The following is a 24255-nucleotide window of genomic DNA, read 5'->3' on the forward strand; positions in this document are numbered from 1 at the left end:
CACATACACACCCAGAGAGGTAATACCGTTATACACATACACGCCCAGAGAGGTAATACCGGTATACACATACACGCCCAGAGAGGTAATACCGGTATATACATACACGCCAAGAGAGGTAGTACCAGTATACACATACATTTTTTACTTGACAGTGTGTCCAAATACAGGACAGACCTGTTCAATAGTGGAGACCTGACAACCCTATATGCCAATCACTGGTGCAGAGGAGTCAGGGAGCGCAGTTCACCGGCGTGGAATATGTAAAGCACAACACACACTGATAGTGCATCCCTGTCTGAAACAGTGATCTAAATTGACCTTAATTTAGATCACAATTTAGATGACCGTTTCAGACAGGGATGCACTATCAGTGTGTGTTGTGTTTTACATATTCCACGCCGGTGAACTGCGCTCCCTGACTCCTCTCCACCATTATACCCCAAGGATCAACGAGGAGGATCCCGTGAAGGTTGAGCTGCATCTTGTAACCGTATGTACTATTTCTTTGTTTAATTGCTGTTTATTTATTCCGCCTGGACACCTGTAGGAGCGCCTGGTGAATTTCTGTTCCTATGCCAGTCACTGGTCATGCATTTGAATTTATATTTTGGCAACGTGTAGCCAATCATTTACACAGCACTTTACAGGAGCAATAGTTACAGAAGGGGTTCGTCTGTTTGCCCGTACAAAAAGGCACAATACCCAAGGTCACGTCTCGCACAAACGCCGCCAGTGACACGTAAAGTGCTACAGAAACGCTGCAAAAAAGTAATTGGTGCATATGAACCCTGGGTACAGGAAATACTGCCGGGATCTGCAGGTAATAAAACGTTCAGGGTCAGGCAGGGGTACGATAACTTGTTATTAATAGTATCTCTTGTATATGCCGAATACAATTAGCACGGTCATGGTTCAGGGACACAAAGAAGACAGAAGATTTTTCAGTGGAAATATTCGGACTTTAAGAATAAGGATCCAATGGCCGTGGGCTGGTTTCTAGTGACTAGTCAGTCTAGTGACCGAAGCTCAGTTGTAATGAGTGACATTTGCAATGCCAAGATATAGAGGTTCCACCCCAGGTGTGGCTGCATGAAACGGAAGGGCAGAAAGGTTTTGTTATTGAAAGGGTGGTATAAACACACACAATATCATGATGGTGTCTTGCGTGTAACATGCAAAGGCGTTTGCTATGCAAGCTCAGGCACTGCTAATTAGGTTCATAGTAAAAGCTTGTAGTTCTGAGAATGCTGTGCCATGGAGGTCTTATTCCTGTGCCTGGAGGTGTTTAGCTAAGTGTTCTGGATAACGCTTACCATAATGATCATCACAGCTTGTTTCCTCTCTTCAGATCAGCTTAATGTCATTTAGGTACCGCAGAAAAAGCCATTGTACAAATCCCTATAGATTATTCATGGTTTTTGCTTGATTGTGGCAAAATGGGCTTTTAACAGAGACCGCAGCCGAAGAACACAACTTGTTTACCCCTTCAGTGATATTGGGGAAAGGGATTGTAATGTATTTGTTTAGCATTATTTCTCAGGCTGGAACAAAGTAGCATTTCAAGAATGATGCAAAGTATCTCTCAATGTAATTCTAAGAGAAATTACATCTTAAACTATCTATAACACACATAACCTTATCTCCTATAACAAATGTAGCCATGCTGTAAAATGGACTGCAGTTTCCTCTCCTGCTGGCAGTAAGGCCTGGTAAGTAACAGGGATGCCAGCAGTAATCATGGAGGTTTGCCCTCACACCCTGGTGAGGTGCCCTATGTGTGGATGGGAGTGGCTACATACTCTGAGTCCACCATTAGTGACATCAGAGATGTGACCGCCCCCTGGAGATATAAGGCACAGCACTGTTCAAAGTTAGTGGGTTGGAGTAAGGAGCAGGTCTGCGTTGAGACCTGGGGGCAGAGGGCGCTAGTGCTGTAACTAGTGGCCCTATACTGATAAATCAGCAGCAAGCTGTGTACACGATACTGTGTCCAGGGACCTGGCACAGGGGTGATCTCCCTACGGGGAGAGGGGATCCCACTCCATTGGGAGGGCGTACCTTCGAAAGGAGCACACGGTGCAATGTGTGGCTAAGTGACTTACTGCAAGGGGCAGCTAGCCCACATCAAGTAATAAAGATGACCTTGAATAAAGACACTTCACTGTGTGAGTCTGGAATTACTCAGCAGGGGAAGGCACCACAGAGGAGTTCCTCATCAGTCACATCTTCCTGCGGACGCAGAGATCCTGATGAGGTGGAGGTGCTGCACTGGATATAGGTAGGACTCGCACACACTACCTCAGCTGCCTGTCTGGGTTGGCAATCCCCACACAACATCATGCGGGAGACTCAGGAGTCCTGTTGCCAACAGGTGCACCACCAGACACGACCATGTAATGGGGACTGGTTAGACCACCGGGGCCAATGTGAGATTGGGTGGGTCAGGCTAGGCCAGAAAATCCGTTACACAAGCATAACCTTATCTCCTATAACAAGCAACAGACACACACCCTTGATACATTGCGGGTGCCTATAGGCTCATATTTAGTAAGCAGTGCTCTTTCACCAGACACTTTCTAGCACCGGATGACACTTTATGGCAGACTTGAAGGAAGGGGCTGTAAGATTTCTCTAGTGTCAGATGGTGTCTTCTGGAATATCATCGCTCAGGAAATATGGCCCAAATTCTCTCAACACTGGCGCGGCTGTTCCATCGTTTTCAGACGAAGATCACCATTTACAGTAAGTCAATGGCTCATGCAGAACGACCTCCTTACGGGTAAATCCACAGAAGTGCGCTACATTTTTAGCGTTACTTTATTGCCATTTTACGTCTAATTGTCAAATTCTGTTACGATGTCCTCGCGTTTACCTGAAAAATAGCGGATCCATATATTTTAATGGACATTTTTCTTACTCATATATAAATCCTATGGTAATAAGCCGTTTCCCTAGCAACGCCGATCCTCAGACCTCCATTCATGTTGGCGCACGGTTAGAACGCTGCCATATTTAAGACCACAAGCTGGCGTTGCCAACATGCAGACCCTGGTTATCATGGAGTGTTTCAGGGAATAAAAGCAATGTAATGAGTATAGGACTTAACCCTTTAATTCCAAAAAGTTACACGTGCCATACAAAGATAAATATTAGATATTGAAACACATCATAACATGTATGTTGTTTTTTAGTGATTAAAGTGATATTTGTGTGTGAACTAAAATGGTATACAATGTAATAATGACTGTAATAAGTATAGGTGTACAATAATGTATATCCATACATAACTCAACAATAGTGATGGATATTTAATTTGTATTAATGTACAATTAAAATAAATGAAGGAATGACACTATAAACAATTGAAAAAGTTAAGAAGTGTAAATATTTAACATTTGACAAAATTATAGTAAGATTTGCATTTTAGTAAGGAACATGACTAATGCATTATTATCGCACGCATTAATAACGTGCATTAAAGTTTGATCAACGCGCATGCGCAGTGTAATGGGAGACACGCCTCTGAGACATGAAATTCCTGGTAATAGCGCAGACACTTTGACGAACGGACATTATTTTTGCATCTCATTAGCTCTGAGGATACCCGTTAATAAGTAAAAAAAATAACATTGTTTCCCAATTTCGGGAACGTCACGTTATTAGCGCAAAAACGACAGAGTTCTGTGGATCTATCCCTTAGTGTTTGGGAGCCGTTTTATTGGAATATGTACAGTACGTTTCCATGTGAGATAATGTAATAGATGCCTCTGAGTAGTGCAGAGATTGGGAGATATACAATATATTCTAGTGTTACTTCATAAACTATAGACTGCAACATCCGTGCCCCATGACACTTCCTAATTGGATAACTTTTAGAACCATGAAGAAACCCCGTGGAAAATATCAATGCCGCATGCTAGAGGTGTAGTGAGTATGAGTTTACACAGTCGGCCGTCTGCAGCTGCTTGGTTGTACAGTAGATTATGGCGCCCCACAGGAACACCTAACATTTCTACCCTAATATCTTGTCATTCTTCATCTAACGACCAACAGGGGAACTGTGTATAAGGCTTACAGTGTTGGCAGCAGTTGGTGGCTAATCCACAAAAGTAACATGGCACAGCTGGAAGCGGGGGATTGTGTGAGGGGAACTCTCTGTATCCTCTCTAAAGAGGAGGTGGCGGGGGGGGGGGGGAGCCAAGATTCTTTGTCACATTCTAAGGTGCAGTTAATTCATAGAGATCAGAGACTCCAGTCCTCAAGGGCCACCAACAGGTCAGGTTTCCAGGATATCCCTGCTTCCGCGCAGATGGTTGTATCCGTGGCTCAGTGAAAGACTGCACCACCTGTGCTGAAGCAGTGATATTCTGGGAACCTGACCTGTTGGTGGCTCTTGAGAACTGGAGTTGGCCACCTCTGATTTGGAGGTTTCTCTTCTGCCTAAGTTACAAATTGTCACTTTGTAGAATTAAACCCTTTTTAATGCATTGAAGCAAAAGGATTGATCTCCTTGTATACAGTATGCTCAACACTAAACGCTTTCATTGTAACTTCATAGAATAACAATTTGCATTTCCCCAGCCCGCTGGATGAGGAGTGATAGTTATGACTGCATGGATTCTTCTCTTTTGCTTCAGTTAGCACAATATTGAGCTATAATTATGATGTCAGCTTGTCTAAATCATTTAATTGCAGTCTGTCTTGCCACAGCATCCTGATTAGAGTTTATACCTTACGTACCTGTTTGTATATTACATCGAAGAAAATTATTATTTGCCTCAAGAACTGTAAGTTTTGTATCTATTTTCCATTGTCACTGTAAATGCTACTCTGAATATGTTTGTTTATATGACTTTCATGGTGTCGGCACCGCTGTAATAAGGGGGGGGGAGGGGGGAGGGGATGTGGTAGTAAACCCTGCACTTTGGTACATGTTGCAGGGTTTAAAAGTTGTCACTGCACCAAATTGTTGCTGTGTGTGTCTTCCCCATATCTAAATATACTTTACATTAAACTATGTCCTGCCTTTTTCTGTCTGCGAGGGAACCATAGAAGACAAGGAGTGAGTTCTGGCCCCGTATCCAATTTGGATACTGATTTGCGCTCACCAAATATATATATATATTCCACTTCGATAGTTGCTTGTATTTTAACAAGGTTCTGACTCTCTCTTTGATGTTAATGGTTCTGGCTGCACCTTTATAACTAACTGGTTCCGGAAAACCCCATTGTTAGTGTGGCATGAAGAATTGACTTGTACAATATTGTACAGGGCCCGCAACCCCTTTGTATTTGCGCAGCGTCGCTGTGGGAATGTGGTTGGTTAGGATTGGCAGCAAATCAAACTGAATAGCAGAGCACTTAACTTGAACGGTTATGTAAAGAGCTCAGTGATTCAGAAAGAAAACTTACCGGGCAGAAGGACTGATCAATGGGACACAAGCAGCGGCTTTATTACACTGGATGAGCACTCATGGAATATGGATTTCTCTTACACGGAGCTCAGCTCTCATTACAAACCAGCGATACGAATAATGTCCTGATTCTTCTTTTCCCCCCGATGTACCTCATTTTAAAGTAACAGCTCCACTTTTCTGGTAATAATCACCAATGGGTCAGGAAGATTCAACTGGGAAACGTATCATTTGTATTCTTTCTCACTGATAAAGTTCATTGAACACAGTTGGTCCCTGCAAGATAAAGATTTTGGGCTCCCCCTGGTCAGGACTAACCCCTGCTGATAGTGTCTGTGTTAAATATGTAAGCACTAGATCAGCAGACCTGCCAGGGTAATTTAAAGATAACCCCCCTTAATCAGTATAGGAAGAAGTGAAGTAATGCAGTGGTAATAATGTGTCATACGCCACTCATATCAATTGAATGAATGCACCTTTAAATATAGGAGATAGAGAGAGATACCTGGGAAATATACTAATTTAAGTTATTTGAATATACTTTGCATATCTAAATTACCATATTTCCCAAGAATCTCCGTTCTGTTCACAGGTGTCTCCGCATGCTATATAAAGTTGTGTTTGGGGAGATATATAAGTAACCTGGTGTTTTACAGAAATAGGTCTCCCTCTCGTCAAAAGTGAAAGTAAGACTTTGCCTATAGTGCCGCCGACGGCGGGATTCCCGCAATTTGATTTGTTCAAGGGCCGTCACATGACGCGACGGCCCTTGAAAAATCAAAATTTGCTGGCGGCGGGTTTTTCGCGACGGCGGCGTCGCTTGTTGCCGTCGCGTGCACTACAAGCGCACGCGGCGGCGGCAATGCTTTTGTTTTTGGCCGAATTCGCGTCACCGTCGCCGGCACTATAAGCACGGCCTAAGGAATGAACCAGACGCGCAATGCACTTTGACCTTTAAGCAAACTTGTTACGAAATTTTGGATCGATACAAACTCTCACCGATCTGAAAATGGTAAAATTCATGATGTCCTGACATCTCTGGTGTTCATGTAACCGCGCGTTACACGGAATCCGATGTAATCACGGCATGTTGTAAATTACTCTGTAACGCCAGATTCACCGAGCTCCGTTATCGGCTCAAGCACACGCCCTATTTTCCATTGATTTGAATGGCTGTTAACGCCCGCGTGCATTAACCTGCGACAGAGCTCGGTGGATGACACCTTTTTTTGCCAGTTTAAATTTGAATGCATCTGTGTGTGGAATCTAAAAAACCCCACAGAAGTTACTTTCTCAGAGCACCCGGAGGTGAGTGCAGTAAGTGACTGCAGGTAGAATCAAACCTACATGCTTTACACAAGCAGGTGAAGTATAAAGCTAAGATTGTAGTAGGCGCACGCGTCGTCGCGCTCACTATCATCGCGGCCTGAGGTTCTTCAATGGCACCCGGAGTCTTTGTAAAGAAAACAGGCTTTATTTGACCACGGCTGTCCTCCCGGCTGTCCTCCCTTTACATTCTGTATAGAATAAATATTGTGTAATCCTCTAAAATGAGGCAAAGAGGTCTGTGCTGGTATTTAATTCCTGAAATTAGACAACGGCTCTTATTCTGTAACGTGCGCATAGCGCAGACCTGGCGCCGACGCACGGAAATCCATAGTGACTTCAGTGGGACTTCACTGTTTTTTCTAAGCACCTCTACCCCGGCTTATACTAAACAGCTCACCCTGTGGTAGAGGCTTAAGCCCCCATGACTGTACATGAGAGATCTGTTGGGCAATAAAATGGTTAACCTTAGAAATCCTGCTGACAGCACTTATAATAGATGAGGGGGACTCAACTCCACTCCTCAAGAACCCCCAACAGGTCAGGTTTTGACTGAGCCCATGATTGAGCCACCTGTGCTGAAGTTGGGATATTTAGAAAACCTGACCAGTTGGGGGGGTCTTGGGGACTGGCGTTGACAACCCCTGTGATAGATTATTAATGCTACTGAAACCTTTGTTTATGAAGTACAGACACGTAGGTAAAACCGCGTCCCCGGCACTGCGAGTGGCCCAGCACGATTCTGCGGCAGCGAAGTGTTTCACGGGTTCTGTTCAAGAAGGAAAAACTATTCCTCCCCCCCCCCCCCATCCGTTCACCTGACATTTTGGCTTCATTATGACATTTCTTCTGTCTCCAACGCGCCTAGTTTGTTTAATCTTCTCAGGAGGCGCACTCGCTCTGCGAAGACGGGATCACTTTCCGCTGAAGCTGAATAACAATAATGATGCAGAAATGAATCATGAAGCAATTAAACCCCCAAAAGAAATATGCTCGTTTGGCGTGCGACAAAAAACATTAATTGCGTGTGTCATGTAAGACATTTGATACATTCTGTTTCTTTTAATTCGGGGCAGCACTTAATCAGCACTGTTGAATTTGAGGCACCTTTTGCTCTGTATATTTTCTATTCATCTGCACACGTTTCTTATTCCGTGTTATATTGAAGATTAACACATTCCCATTTTTAGACAAGGTCTCCTGATTATATGAGATGTAATCATTGCACATACAGGAAACACATCACATGCTACATTGTAATGTCCAGAACTTGGGCATTCATATTATTTCTCTTAACCCTTTGATTTCTTGACATTTTTACGTTTTTCACATTGTTTCTATAGACTTCTGGTTTTAATTCATATCAAAAGAAAAGCGTATTTGTTCTCACTTTTATTTATATTGAGAAGTAGAAACTTTAGGATAATCACTGAGAAACATGTACCATTGGGGGTCCACAACGTCCTGCAAAGTCATACTCCATACTCATGTGTCTTCTCAGTCTCTGCTTGTTGTAGGCCAGAGGAAGACAAGCACAGACAGGGGAGGGTTCCAGAAAGCAGTTGGTGAGTTGTGTTTTCAGCATGCAGGATAAGGGACGGTCAGCAGCTTCAGCGGACAGATGGATGGCAGGGTTAGCGTTTTTCTTCACATTGCTTTGGGTTAAAGACTTAACAAAAAACTTTGTAGTTCGATGGATGGTATCTCGGTGGAAGAGAGAGACTTTTAAGAAGGATAACAGGTTACCAATCTCAGTGGGTATGCTGGGGAGCTGGTGGCGGTGTCGCGGGTTGGTCTGCTTTCGAGGCCAAGTTGTTTGCGGCAGCATTCTCGTTGGCCATTTTCAGGGCCATGAGGGTGTGAATTGGTGTGTGTATCTAGAAGGGGTGAGGGTGGTTTGAGGCGGGAGGATGTAGTGTTGCATGGGGGGTGTTTGAGATTCCTGATGAGACGGTCTAAATCTGACCAGCATGTGAACTGTGTCACACTGGGGGAACTGGAGGGTATTGCTACATGCCAGTTATACTAGTCGGGGTCTATTTGGGGGTTAGACATGCTGGCAAAGGCCCCTTGCTGGTTTTGAAGCGGTGCTTGTGTAGTTTGGATCTTCAGGGTTGGGGCGGTGTCCAAAGCAGCAGGATTAGGTATGAATGAGGAAGGCATAATGCGGGTAGGAAATTGGTGCTCGTCAAGGTTCAGGAGCTATGTTAAATAGTGTGTGAATTAGCGTTGTTTGTATTGTAGGCATTGAGGCCAGGATTTGCGGAGACTGCGACGTCCACTGGGCAGCAAGAAGAGCGACTGGGAGGCATGGCAGGAAGCAGTTGGGGTTCAGGGGGGACCAGTTTGTGTTGAATTTGATGGGAGTAAGGGGATTGAAGTTGTTGCAGCTGGTTCCAGAATTATGGAGGAGGAAATATGTGATTGGGTCACCAAGGTGTTGAACATCGGGGGTAATGACGTGACGTCAATTCAGTCCATAGATTTGATGCAAAGGGAAATAGTGCAGGTGTTATTTATTTATTTTTATTTATAAAATGTGTTACCAGGAAGTAATACATTGAGAGTTAACTCTCGTTTTCAAGTATGTCCTGGGCACAGAGTTAAGATGACAAATAATACATGGTTACAAATGAGGAACTTCATAGTCCAGTCCTAGTTTGGTAAGAGATAGCTCCGCGGGAAGAGTGGAAGGGAGCTCGGAGTGGTGCTAAGGCGGTCGAGTGGTCACAGAGGAAAGTGAACAAGGCAACTGAGTTCTTGACTGACCGAGGAGGGGTGGCGTTGAGTCGCTCTGATATAGAGGGCGAACCGGCGGGTCTTTACAGAGAGAATGGGGTACATCTTTCAGATATTGGGAATTATATCTTTAGCTTGAGTCTGCAGTCAGCTCATGAAAAAGCTTTTCATTTGGTGACGGCTGCAAGAGCAGTTTAAGGGCGTTAAATGCCTCTCCTGGTGGCAGTAATGTTTACATGGGTTGGGGACCGGAAAATGGTGTCTCCTTATGGGGAGGACTAAGGTACCTTCCAATTGGTGGTTTTGGGGAAGGCGGTGTCATACCTGCCTCGGGTGGCCTGTATGGCAGTGTCCTTCCAGTGATGTCGTGTGGTTTGGACCAAGTGGCCTGGGTAGCTGTTGGCATATAGAGTAACAAGCCAGGATTTATGTTATTGTGGGTGAAGCAACTTACTGTAGATGGGTACCCCTAGTTTGGTTTAGTATTTGTATTTCTAAATAAGTCTGCAACCAATTTCTTTCAAGACATTGTTTGTGTATTATTTATGGGTGTTATATGATTGATTGCTGTGATGGTCAGCAACACAGCGACAAGGACCCCACCACCAAACTCAAGGCATGGGTAAATCAAGGAATTTGCACAAGATTACACAAAGCAACTGAACAACCCTTCAACCACTACACCACTCTTTATGCAGGGAGATTGGATTTAATGATGGGGACCTCATTCGCATGTATATCATCCAACTCTGAAATATTTCTTATCTGTTCAAGTTATTACATGACACAGATAATCTCATCTTATTACAAGATGGAAATATCACTTTTCAGATAATAGAATTTAGACCATTTTGCTGTGTGAGAATTTATTTTTAATGGTACATCTTCCTTCTAAATCAGACTAAATTCCAATTTCTTTCTGCCCCGTGTTAAACAGGGTGTTTATTGCTGTATGAGGGAGTAATGAAGTGGAGCATAAAATAAATGAATGTAGAATCGTCTGACAATATCTGCAATATCACAGTTTAAACTCCCTTAGATATTTGGCTACAGATAGCAAGGGCAGTGCAGAAATGAACCCTCTGCTACAATACGACAGTTAATGTATATACAAAATGCAAGATTAAATAAACCTGGCAGAAAGCATTAATTAACTCTTCTGGTTGACATCACTGACGAGATCTGATAATTAGCTCATGATTGGCCTGGTTTCTAACTCATCTACATAATTATACAGATACACTAGCATGGGGCACATAGCGGTGATGAACGGCTGGATACAAAGGTGAATTCCACGCAAAGCACTGCAGAATTAAACTCCAGGTAAAGGGTCTGAATGAATCACCAGACACAAAGTGCATCTTTCTTTTATATATATATAAATATATGTATTAGGCTGCCGATGTCATATTTGCCAACAAAATGCATTTAAATTGTATGCTTTAAAAGCAAATCATTCCCCTGCCCCCTTATATTAGTTGGCCTTTTTGCCATTCCACAGATGGTGCACTTTGTAAAGCGGCTAACATGACATACACTGTAATCTATAGGCTTGTTCCTCTGCTTACACAACAGGGTGCAGGTAAGTACCACTTAACCCATATGCTCTTCCCCATTTACCTACATACTCTAACCTAACTGACTAGGGATAAGCAGATCATTTGCATGAGTTCCAATTGGACTAATTGTCCTCACATTCTTTTATTTTAGTTTGGTCATATTTGTCACGTGTCTGTGTGTGTCCAATCCACATTAGTGGGACACACAAATAGTACAATAATGCAACAGAGGCTGGAACTTATTACTATGAATGGGTGGTTCAGATTCCCTGTAATACAAACCCCCAGAAGAGAGGGCTATTGAATTGAGCCTCGGCACTGCTCTCGGTTCAGATTCATCAGATTTCTGTGCTTGAGCTGAAATCGAAACCAAATCTTGTTTTTGATTCTGTCTCAGGCTTAGATCTCAGGCCATTTTCGTTACCTAAAGATACCCTTCCTTTCCCCTGCTGCCATTACAGGTTACTTAGTTAGCAGGGTAAGTGAGGGTAGGAGAGAAATAGATTGAGGTGCTGGAGAAGTCTGCGAGAGAGCAAGCAATAATAGAGAAGAGACGAGAGAGAGAGACAGACGCAGAGCCAGGGGGCAGAGAGAGACGCTGAGCCACGGGGCAGAGAAAGAGATGCAGAGCCGAGGGGCAGAGAGAGAGACAGACGCAGAGCCAGGGGGCAGAGAGAGACGCAGAGCCAAGAGGAAGAGAGACAGACACGGAGCCGAGGGGCAGAGATAGACGCAGAGTCAAGGGGCAGAGAGAGAGATGCAGAGCCGAGGGGCCGAGAGAGAGAGAGACGCAGAGCTGAGGGGCAGAGAGAGAGAGAGACGCAGAGCCGATGTGCAGAGAGAGACGCAGAGCTGAGGGGCAGAGAGAGAGATGCAGAGCCGAGGGACAGAGAGAGACGCAGAGCCAAGGGGCAGAGAAAGGGTTGCAGAGCCGGGGGGCAGAGAGAGACGCAGAGCTGAGGGCAGAGAGAGAGAGAGAGCAAGCAAAAGAGATGAGCAGAGAGACACATAGCATGAGATAGACAGCGACAGAGAGCCAAGGGTCAGAGAGAGAGAGAGAGAGACACGCAGAGAGAGAGAGAGAGAGAGAGAGACCAGCATCTGACTACAGATGCAGCGGCCATTATTTTAACAAATCACGGAGCCGTTTTCGTGTGCTTTGCTGTACTCCACGTGGCCAATCGCCCAGGCTCACATGTTTATCGCGGGTGCTTTTTTGAATTTTATGGATTCTGTTTCTTTGTGTGCAATGAAATGACTGAATTGTAATGTGTACAGTACTGTGCTATTGTGTCAATTTCAGGTGTTTAAAAGCCAGAACCCTAAAATGCCATTTTCTGCACTCGCCGCACTCGCGTCTTAAGGCGGTAAGGTTGGAAGAAATCCTGCGCCATGACGTGCACTTTCTGACCAGCTGGCTTAGGGAGGATTTGTTCCTCTATAGTACACCTAGGATATCAGGGTATAAAGGTGCAACCCAAATGTTAAATGGGTGTCAAACCATATACCCAGATATTTAAAACTAGTTACAGGGGCTAGAATGGTGTTAGAGTTGGTTTTTATCTGTAGCTACGTCTTTGGTTGCTTTAGAATTTGGCCTTGGTCTCAAATACTATTGTTACAGTCTTGCCAATGTTTTAAACAGTTTGTTTTGGGAAATCCAGTTCTCAAGTGTCTAAAAATCAGATTGAGCTGTGTGCCTAAAGGATTGTGTCATCTGCATACAGTACCAGCAGCTTTTATGTGATCAAATGCCGGCGGCATGCCGGGATCTACTCCGGCTGGCGCCAGTCTAGACCGCGCGCCGCCACGTTTCCTCCACGCACCCCCCCTCCACTTCGGGCGCATTTTAGCCCCCCTTCCCGACCCCGAACCCGGCTCCTGCTCTGCCCCTCTGCTTCCCCGCACCCCCGCTTACCTCACTTTAAACTCCAGGGGTGTCGGGAAGCCGGGGAAGCCGGGGAAGCCGGGCGCGCACGTAACTGTGATGTCACAGTGCGCCGCAACACGCCGCGTCACCACGCTTCCCGCACGCATCCTGCCGTGCGGGAAGTGTTCGAATAAAAGCTGCCGGTACTGTACATGTGCATTGAGGCTCCCTTACACGCTGTAGGAAGAACATTGATGAACACTGAGAAGAGTATGGGGCTCTAGAACAGAGTCTTGCAGGACACCACAGGTGATATCCATAGGGTTAGAGTTAGATACATGTTGGTATTTACAGTACCTGATAGGTAGGAATGAAGCCAGTTTAAAGCATGTTCCTCTATTCCAGAGCACTGGATCTTGTTTAACAAGATACAGTGATTAACAATATCAAAAGCCTTTGCAAAACATAGTCATATTGCACTAGTATTTATATATTTTATTTTATTTGTAAAATGTTTTACCAGGAAGTAATACATTGGGAGTTACCTCTCATTTTCAAGTGTGTCCTGGGCACAGAGTAAAACAAATAATACATGGTTACAAATACAGTTACATAAGTGAACAGGGTATACATTATATACAAGACATTGCATACACAGTTAAAGATAATATATATTATAGGCGTATGTAACAGTTACAGACCAGATTAAAATGTTTGACAGTCTTAGTTTTGAAAGAATTTAAACTGGTGGTGGATGTGAGAGTCTCCAGTAGGTTGTTCCAGTTTTGTGGTGCCCGGTAAGAGAAGGAGGAGCGGCCGGATACTTTGTTGATCCTTGGGACTATGAACAGTCTTCTGGAGTCTGATCTCAGATGATAAGTGCTGCATGTGGTAGGGGTGAGGAGCTTGTTCAGATAGTAAGTTGTCCCAGAGAAATTATAGACTGGTTCCCATTGGTGGAAAGTGAATGAAATACCACTATATATATATATATATATATATATATATATATATATATATATATATATATATATATATATGAATGTCAGCACCCTTGCAGCTATAGCGCCCCTGACGAAGAGGACCAGATCTTCAAAACGCATAGGGCCATATCTGCTAAGGCTGCTAAAGATTGAATGCCATTCAGAGTACTTTAAACCGGTTCGCATGATCCAGTGAGGGAGTGCGCATCACATCAAAAGGTGTGTTTGGGGTGGTATAGAGATAACTTGGGACTTTAGCCAGGAAGAGTCTCTCTCTCAGGCTGGTCTTGGACACATTCCCCAGTCTCTCTCTCTAAATGCCCCCTACATTTAGATGAAATTTGCATTGCTGATTATTTTAATATCAGCTTCTATTTATCGCTGGCAGATATCTTTCCGAAGCATTCTCCTGGTCCCCTCGTTCTTCTCCTGCTGACACTGCTTTCCGTTTCTCTTTTCTGCTCTTGGTCTGCAGAATCGAGCTCGTAATCAGCACACTACATGTTGTTTTTACTTGCAATTGCTTTTGATTTCAGCAGCGGGCAAGTTACAGTAAGATGTATTTCCGTTTCTGTGCATTCACTGATAATGCAAAGCTAAGCGCTGTGCGCCAAGTCGACGCCTTTCCCTTCGGCCGGTTTGTGTGGCCTTTCTTCCTATTTCTTTACTTTAAAAGTGACTGAGGACATCAGTGTATTTACTGAATCAACGATTTCTCCGACGGAAGTATTATTTATTATGTGTTTTGGGGGAATTTGACTTTACTTTTCCCACCCGTTGTTGATTGGAATTGAACATTTTTAATGAGCCGCTTTGCTAAAATTAGGCAATTTCTCACGTAATTGTAAGATTTTCTGGTAAAATACCGGGTTTATCTTAACATGAAACTTCCCCATGATCCTTCCTTCCTCCCAAAAAGGATGTTAAAATCCGACTGTTTGTATTGGATACCCACTTAGCCACAAAGTCCTGGAAAATAAACACGCTGTAATAAATGAACTCGTTTGCTGTCTTATGTATTGCAGCAAAGGGTATAAAAAAGTAACAAGTTCAACAAGCCTGACTTTTTCTAAATCTATTCTATAAACAGGAATATTCTGAGGGTGATCCTACTAAAAATTGGTGTACAATGATGTTAGTAATTCGTCTTACAGTCACATAAAATAGCTAATTATTATAGTGTATAAATCCTAACTTATTTACTGCTATTTCACTAAATGGGAGATAGTATCGCAATCCAGTCCAGCAGCAGAATGGTTAACAAAAATGAAGCTATCATATGTGAAACTAAACCGTTCGAAGGCAATTTGCTGGACTTCCCATAGGAAATCAACGCCGGTTACATACAGAGAGAATTCCTTTGGAGAACCTTCGTGGTTCAATATCAGCAGCAGGAACCGTTTCTCACTCGCTGTGATTTTGCTGAAGGAAATACTTGCTTCTTTTGACATTTTTTTGTGCTGCCAGGAGAGATAAAGAAGGTTTCAAGCTCAGTGCAGTCTGTCCTATTCATGAATCATGTATTCTTTGCCTTCCCGTTAGGAATGTATATGTTTCTTTTTCTTATGTCTATCAGAACAAGTTATTTTATTTCAATACTTTGCTCCGTCTGACAAGTCCTCCCACTGCAGGACTGGAAGGAGCTGCTTGTCTCACAAGCCTTCCAAAAATGATTATCATTTTCGTATCAAAGCACAATTACTCTCTAAATTAATACCCTTGTAATTAACCCACCTTTGTGATCTTGAATGCCAAAGATTTCCAATTGTGGTTTTCCGTTTCACCTGCCTTTTATATACGTGTTCCTTAGGGACTTGGTTAAACAATTAGCTTTCTGCCTGAGTTTTGTCTAACATTGAGTGCACAGAGAAACGCGTGTAAATGTATGCTAGTATACTAGGTGGCAGCGCCCCATGTCACCAAAATCACGCTGTCAAGTGACGCCAACCAAACAATGAAACAAATTGGTTTTTAAACATTTTTTTTATACCAAGAATCGTTAAATCTAATTAACAAAGACTCTCCAATGAGATGATTCTAAAATCTTGGGGCTAAAAGTTCGGATGTTGTGATCAGGAAGGGGCGGAGAAAATGTAAATCATGGAACTGAGAAATCATGGAAGAACAGGTGGAGAGCGATGGAAGAACAGGTGGAGAGCGATGGAAGAACAGGTGGAGAGCGATGGAAGAACAGGTGGAGAGCGATGGAAGAACAGGTGGCGAGCGATGGAAGAACAGGTGGAGTGCGATGGAAGAACAGGTGGAGAGTGATGGAAGAACAGGTGGAGAGCGATGGAAGAACAGGTGGCGAGCGATGGAAGAACAGGTGGAGTGCGATGGAAGAACAGGTGGAGAGCGATGGAAGAACAGATGGAGAGCGATGGAAGAACAGGTGGAGAGCGATGGAAGAACAGGTGGAGAGCGATGGATGAACAGGTGGAGAGCGATGGAAGAACAGGTGGAGAGCAATGGATGAAACTTTGTGGTTTTGAGAATTCTGGACATGTGTGGCTGGTAAAATATTTGTGCAGATAAGAAACCTTTACCAGCCATCACCAACTGTGAATATAATACTTAGGCCCGGATTCACTAAATTACTTGTTTTTTTATTTTTATCGTTTACTTCATTATCGCATAAAAAATGGCTAGTTTAACATTGTCTATTACATTTAACAGTAAACATGGAAATGAGTCATTAACAAATGACTTATTCCCCAAAACTCGGATACATGAAGATATTGGATTGTGGCCAAAAAATAGTTCACATTTGTTTCACCTACACCAGGCTGGCGTTGAGTCTATCTTGTCTATGTATATAATGTATAACGTTTATAATAGCCACTAAATACATAGACAAGGAACGAATAACCAACCTAGAATAGGTGATAATAAATCAAACCGTTAGTAGCCCAAGAAGTCATAGTCATACACAACCCATGACCAGCAGACCATTTGGACTACTAAAGGCTTAATATTGTATTTTCACATATACAGTAGATGTGTTTTATTTGTACAGTGTTTATATTGTATACTAACCCCTTGGGTGCCTAAATAAATGCCTTTCCAACATATTGGTAGTCTCAGGCATCAAAGGGGTTACATAATTTAGTTTCATGTGGTATATATATTGGTCTCACTCAGTACAAACAATACTTTAGTGGAGCACTGTTGAAATGAGACCAAAATTCAGGTCCAAATTCACTAAAACCCAACATTTACTCATTATTAATCCTTTCTTATTACTTATATCACGCTGCGTAGAAGTCAGCACATCTTTAATTCTTTATAATATGTTATTTAAATAGAGCCCCAGTATGGTAAACTTTCCCATCATACCAAGGTAACTCCAGGTCAGGCATGTCTTAACTTCTTATTTATCTAGAACTGAATTTTTCCTGTTTCTAGCATATTTAATTTTTTTTTATAATAATTGAGAGTTAGGACTTGCCTTCTTGTTATATAAATGCAATTATTCCTGCTATGTACTCACCCTCTCATATAGGTACTGTAGTGGTACATTTATGGTATATATTGTAATAATTGCAATATTCCATTTGTGTATATAGTACCACAACATCCACACACTGAATACAAAAAGAAGGGCCGTTCTTTACTACACTTCCGCCCCGAATTTTCGAGCATAGAAACCCGTCCAAAACATAACGTCAAAGTTCAAGGGCGGTCATAGGCATGACACCGTTCTTATACTGGGGGAGCCCTCTTACCCCCACCCACCTTTTGGGGTATGCAGAGGGTAACATTTTGGGTCACCTACATGGCCCTTTGGCAGATCATGGATGCAGCCATGGCAGTATGTGTGATCAAAACGTGATTATGTGTTAACCGCCATTCAAGTCAATGGGCGTTAACCTGTGATCGACGCGCAATAACTCGTATCACACACTAGTGATTCCCGGCAAAAGTATTGGGTAATCCCTTTAAATGCAGGAAGATAAAAGCAATGACTGTGGACACTTGCATGTCCAACCTAGAATTCTTGTTTTTGTGTGCCACATTTGTAGAATGGTCCAGTTGTTCCCATGTGCCACGTTATACCACGTGTCACAAGCTCAGAAGGTTTTCTTTCAAACCAATAGTGCTAATAGAAGATCGCCCTATAAGATCCAGCTCTGGGGAAACGTGTGGGTAAAATCTTAAATGAGCATTAAATTAGAAGCACAACTTTTGCAAAGCTTACTATACAATACAGGTAGTTCCACAGCCTTCGAGTTCCCTACCGACATGTTGCTGATTTACAAGCAATACACAAAGCAGATCTGAATGTAAGATCTCCAGAGCAAAGAGAGTCCAACTGATACCTGTCATCCAAAAACGTGCAGTGTTCTGCAGAGCTGGTTATACATGTTTAATTTAAGTGAAGTTACCTGTAAGATGCCTTCCAGGCCGGACACGTGATATTATTGGTTGTCAGAAGCTCTACAGAAAAGAGCAAAGGGGACAAAAGAAATAATTTTTCCATAAATACCCCAGAGTCGCTCTCACATCCCAAAGGCCTCAGGCCAGTGTAGAAATGACAGCAGTATTAATATTCTAATTAAGACCAAGCACTGTGTATCCCCCTGGGATTTACACGTCCCTGTGTTAGGATAGAACACGTTACATTTTACAAATAATATTTGAAAAGTGTATTATAACCGTGGAAATATACCTTCTCCACCCAGAAAATAATTACCAGCTACAAAATAAATCAGTACAGGATAATTTTCAGTGCTAGCTCTTTCTAAACAATAATTTCCAATAAAAATGGCAAAATTGCTTTTAAAATCAATGGACTGTCTCCCCCCTTCTCTCTCCCCCTCCCCCTTCTCTCTCCCCCTCCCCCTTCTCTTTCCCCCTTCCCATTCTCTCTCCACCCGCCCCCCTCCTGTCTCCACCCGCCCCCCTCCTGTCTCTACCCGCCCCCCTTCTCCCTCCCCTGCTTGGAGAATAGTGATCATTTATTAGAGACAAGTCTATTTTCCTGTGGTTTTGGGAGATTTTTCATGGCGTTAGGGTTAGATTTGGGGTTAGGTTGGTGAACATTTTATTCAAAAGAGCTTAAATCTGCCCGGTGACCTGAGGAGATAACTCAATAAACAGTAAGAAATTCATGTTCAGCAGACTCCAGGCTACAAGGTCACATTGGGGTTAAATCCATCTCATTCTTGTAGCCCTTCTGCGTTCTCAGGGCCTGCCGGGAACTTGCAAGCTGTGTGTGCTCAGGGCTCCGAAAATGCTTTCTTGCTTGTTAGAAATGTGTGCCAAAAAAATAACGTTGCATGATGTGATTCATAGAGCCCTTCAAAACTTTGTGTACATCTTGATGGGGCAAGGTGGGGGTACACAAATAGTGGCACTGTGCCAATAAATGACTGATTATTAATGATTGGTAATGGCTATCATACTTTGGTGAATACAGCTCTACATATGGAAAATTAGGAGCTAAAGATGTTCAGAAGCAAGTTTCAAAAGGATCAAGTATATAACTGGTAAATGAAAAGAAAGGCACAAAAAGTGGATTGCAGGCACACATCTCATGGTATAGTACAGAGGCAGGCTGACGGAGATGGGGGGATATCCTGCATAACCCCAATAGGTATCACAAGAAGAAGACAATATCCAGGCACACTGTCTTCATATAAGGTGATTTATTCAGCAAACAAACTGCCAACGTTTCGACTGCGTGGCAGCCGTGTGCCTGGATATTTTCTTCTTCATATGAAAAGAAAGGGCCAGAAATGAAATAATTTCATCAAGAAAAGAAGGTTTACTAGTTAAAGAACAGGGACACTTTGTATTGTTACTCGCTGTGTATATTGTACAATATACTTTAATGGCCGATAGACTAGTCCCGATTACACTTGGTAATCCCTGGGTCTGGTTGGACCTACACTTGTTCTGATGAAGATAGGCGCCTTACATTTCATGCTGTTTGATGGATATGAACCAGCATGCAGGCCTGCTCCCTTATTACCTGCGTGCTGATATTAACTATAGCCAATGAGACTTTCCCAGGTAGGAAAGCAGGTGTCTGACAGCAGCAATGCTCTGTCATTATGTGTCTTCGGTAGACGCACTGCACACACCTGTGTTTCCAGCAGCGGGCTCTCATGCAGAACACAAAATATCTATTTATATTACAGTACGATGCCGTCAATAAACCCCCCGAAATCCAGAACTCTGTAGTTCCTATCTCAACAGAGTTTTCTCTCCTCCGAGTCAGGATCCCTATAAGAGTGAATATTATGTAGCACTGTATTGGTTGCATAGTTCAAACATACTGCAGTACATTTTTGCTAGAGAAGGGAGATAAGAGGGATGGATAGGGGATATATCCACTGAAGTGCAGCTGCCATCATTGATTGTTAACACTTTTCAGTTATTAGGGAAACTCTTTAATCAATGGATTTTTGCCATTCTTGGTTACTTCTTGAGAATAGCTGATTTAAGAGGGTTAGAGTCACATGGTATTTTGGAAAACTGTTAGTAAGATTTCCTTGTGTGCCTTTGATTAAATCCTTTTCAATGGTTATTATTTGTTTAGCTAAATGTGAAGCAATTGCAAAATATTGATACTATTGTTACTGTCATCGTGGAAGGGGGAGCAACATTTACCAATATGTTAGCTCCACTTAATTATTTGGATGTTCAACATGTACGAACTCTTGAGAATTGTGTCCTATTTCCTGCGCCCCCTGTCCTGACACCTTTAAATCCAGACTCCTAAATTCCACTCTGAAATTATAACGCAGTTAGAGGCGACACATTTAAGGTTTTATAATAGGAGACGCCGAAATCCAGAAGGAAAATGTAATTTAAAGCTGGACATTGGTGACAAAGACACGCACCGTTTCTCTCCCCCCAGTCTCTCTCCTGCCCCCCATATCTCCCCCCCCATACATTTCTTCTTCTCCTCCCAATCCATTTCTCCCCCTCCACCTATTCATTACTTCCCCCCTCTCAGCCCCCCTGCTTGGTAATAGTGTCCAGTCGCGGTCAGCACCTGTGGAGTCCGTCCTGGCGGCAGACACCGCAAGTTGTTATTGCCCGCCCGGGCGGGCTCCACCCCTGCCCTCCTCTGCCGCTGACATTTTCCTCCACAGGAGCCGCCATCTCTCGTCTTCTGCCGACGCACTGCCGCCATCCTGCTTCTCCTCCCCCCACAGCCGGCCGGACCTGTGTGCACCCCACAATTGTCCCATTGCCCCCTGAAATACAGGACAATTATGCGCCAAGACAGACCCTTCAGGGACAATGGGACCATTTATTGAAAAGGGGACAGTCCCGCCTATTTATTTATTTATAAAATGTGTTACCAGGAAGTAATACATTGAGCGTTACCTCTGGTTTTCACGTATGACCTGGGCACAGAGATATGATACATTGTTACAAATACCTGGGACGTCTGGCAGCCCAAAATGCATTTAACCCCTTTTGTCATCCAAGGGGCACTGCAAAAGGGAGGAAGGGGTTAAAATGTGTGTTGGATTTGCACAAAGTTCATTGTGATTGGTTAACAAAGAACTGCATAGTCTTAAAGACTGGGAAACGTATCTGGTTTTAAATACCAGACCACAAGCCTACATGGAACAGAAATTCTTGTGTACGACATACCTTTCTAACCTAGCATGAAATATATGTTTATACGCTGGGTTTACAGCCTGTGTATTACCCAACAGCAGCTCCAATCTGTTTCTCTATGCAAATGCAAGCACACGATGCTAATGAAAGGAAACAAATTAATAAGAAACAGAGAAAGGTCAGACCTGACTGAATGTACCAGGGCAGCACGGCGATGAAATGTTCCTTTCCATTGCACAACACCATGGCACATGTTGGCTGAACACAGACAATAGCTGATAATAAAATAATGTAATATCCACATTGCTATGAGTTAGAAATGGAACAAAAGTTACTTCTGTGGAATATTCTGCTATTATTTAGCCCTATTTGTCTAATCTCTACAGAAAACTGGGCCTCGCTATTTGGGAATATGGACGTCCTTAGTAGCGATGGGTGAATTTTCCGCCTACATCCAAAGTGGATTGGTCAGGTGCCAAGAGGCGCGGATCCGCCTCACAAAGGATTTTTTTATTTTTTTCACTGAAAATCCGTCCGACAGGTTTGGAATCCAAAGTGAATCCGAATCCTTCACACAGAATAAGATAAGGGGGAGGAAGATATCAATATTGTTAAAATCCGAGAATTCGGCACCATGGTTTGATTTTTTTTTTTTTTTTAAATAAGCGGGCTGAAGTGGATGAAATCCAATTTCGAGCTCGAGAAAGGGTCACGGTGTCCTAAAACGTTGCGTGTTTGTCACGTGTTTGTTGCGTGTTTCCTGCTGCTCGCTTGACTGAATACATGTATGGGATTTTTCTGCTGTGGATTTTTATTTTTAGTGACATTCACAGTTGACAGTTTTTTGATAAATTTTCACTATTTTATCCTAAACCCTAACCAGCTGCTGAGCAGTCTCCCTGCCTTTAAATTGTTTCTTTCCCTTGGGGCTAGGTTTATGGTGGTTTTATTATATTCTATCAATACATTTACTGGACAACACAATGAACTATTTCAGCTTTAACAATCTCCCCACATTGGACATACCTTCCTATAAACCCAACGGTCCCTATTTTATCTCTACACCCAGCAATCCTTACCAAGAACTCAGTATTCTGGATTCAGGGTCATGTCTGGGGGTATGAATGAACCCAGCTAGCTTCAACTCAGCCCTCTTTCCAAAGCACAACAAGTCCTGTATATTTTCTCCACTTTATTTAGGAAAGCAGCAATAAAAACAGGCACTTGTGGATGAGATGTTTGAGTTGGAAAAGTGTATCTCTGTGGGTGCTTTGCAGTAAGGGCAGGTGAAAATGATAAGGCCTTGCCAGTAGAGGTAACAGAACGTACTCATTCAGCCAATGTAGAAGGTAAAAGGAAGTGTGAGGGAATTCTGGGTAGCAGGAATAGTCTTGGGACAGACTATCTGGAAACAAACATGAGGGGAGGGCAGAATAGCCCATTCTGAGAAGAATCTCAGAGGTTGCTGTAGCAACTCACTGGCTACCTGCTCACAGGCAGAAAGGGCAACATATTGATACATCACACAGGAACAATGCCTGCAGCTGAACTTAAGGAGCTGACAAGCAGAAGGGGGGTCGGGCAGAAATGTGATTCTTGTTCCATGATACTCAGTCTATAAGATTCTATCTTGTTGAGAGTTACTCAGTGAGTAAAACCAGGATAATCCGTAGAAACTAGTTTGGTTCAACAAGCTGATGTTCTGTGCTGCCCTCCCTGCTATGAGGACATAGCAGTAAGTCTCTCCTGGACAGGAGAGGGCTGAGGCCTTGCCCTGTTAGGGGGTAAGATGTGCTGAGGAGGGGTGCTCAGGGCCTCAAGCCCGGGGTACTGCCTTCAGGGAATGGAGCCTGTAATGCTGCACTGAACCAAATAAACCCCAGTTACACCCTCTCTGGTGTGAGCCTTGAAGTGTGAACTACCAAGGAGAGTTGCCCGTGAGGTTCATCCCGGCTGCACCAGGATGCTCCTGGGCTGGAGACGCTGCGCTGACCGATGGACCATCCCTGATAGCCTGTCCTGATGTCTCCCTATACCACCGCAGAGATCTCAGCCCTTCTGTTCTACCTCACAGGTATGCACCAGCACCAGAATACACCGGTAGCTACATGATCTCACTTAGGGTGGGGGAAAAGGTGCTACATACAGTATAAAAAAATAACTCAATGTACCTTTTGCTGTGCTGGATGTACTAAAATCGCGTGTTTGTGCCTCTGCTGGATATTGCTGTAATAATTCAGCCATTGCACTCATTTGTGCATTCTACTTGTATCTCTTCCTCATCACTGGAGTCTGTACCTGTAAAGTCACATTCTCATTGGGGATTTATAGGTCTATGTCAGTGGTTTTCAACTGGGGTTCCACGGAACCCCGGGGTTCCGAGAGCACCCCTCAGGGGTTCCGCGGCCGCTTGGGGGGAGAGCTGGGCTAAATCTCCCCTGCTGTCCCAGGCCCGGCAGCGCAGCGGCACCCCCACACAGCCCGGCAGCGCAGCGGCACCCCCACACAGCCCGGCAGCGCAGCGGCACCCCCACACAGCACGGCAGCGCAGCGGCACCCCCACACAGCACGGCAGCGCAGCGGCACCCCCACACAGCCCGGCAGCGCAGCGGCACCCCCACACAGCCCGGCAGCGCAGCGGCACCCCCACACAGCACGGCAGCGCAGCGGCACCCCCACACAGCCCGGCAGCGCAGCGGCACCCCCACACAGCACGGCAGCGCAGCGGCACCCCCACACAGCACGGCAGCGCAGCGGCACCCCCACACAGCACGGCAGCG

General features: G+C 43.9%; 1 long non-coding RNA gene across 2 annotated transcripts in view; it reads left to right on the plus strand.

The window, feature by feature from the left end:
• Positions 1 to 24255, plus strand: part of LOC142465510 (uncharacterized) — a 60740-nt gene that overhangs the window by 32837 nt on the left and 3648 nt on the right. The window contains exon 1 of one of the 2 annotated variants that reach the window (XR_012787901.1): positions 6710 to 6781. The exons of the other annotated variant lie outside the window; for it this stretch is intronic. This is a non-coding gene — a long non-coding RNA (uncharacterized LOC142465510). Of the gene's footprint in view, positions 1 to 6709; positions 6782 to 24255 lie in introns of those variants that run through there. 2 annotated transcript variants of the gene reach the window in all.

Source organism: Ascaphus truei, chromosome 14 (assembly GCF_040206685.1).
Source record: "Ascaphus truei isolate aAscTru1 chromosome 14, aAscTru1.hap1, whole genome shotgun sequence".
NCBI classification, from domain to species: domain Eukaryota; kingdom Metazoa; phylum Chordata; class Amphibia; order Anura; family Ascaphidae; genus Ascaphus; species Ascaphus truei.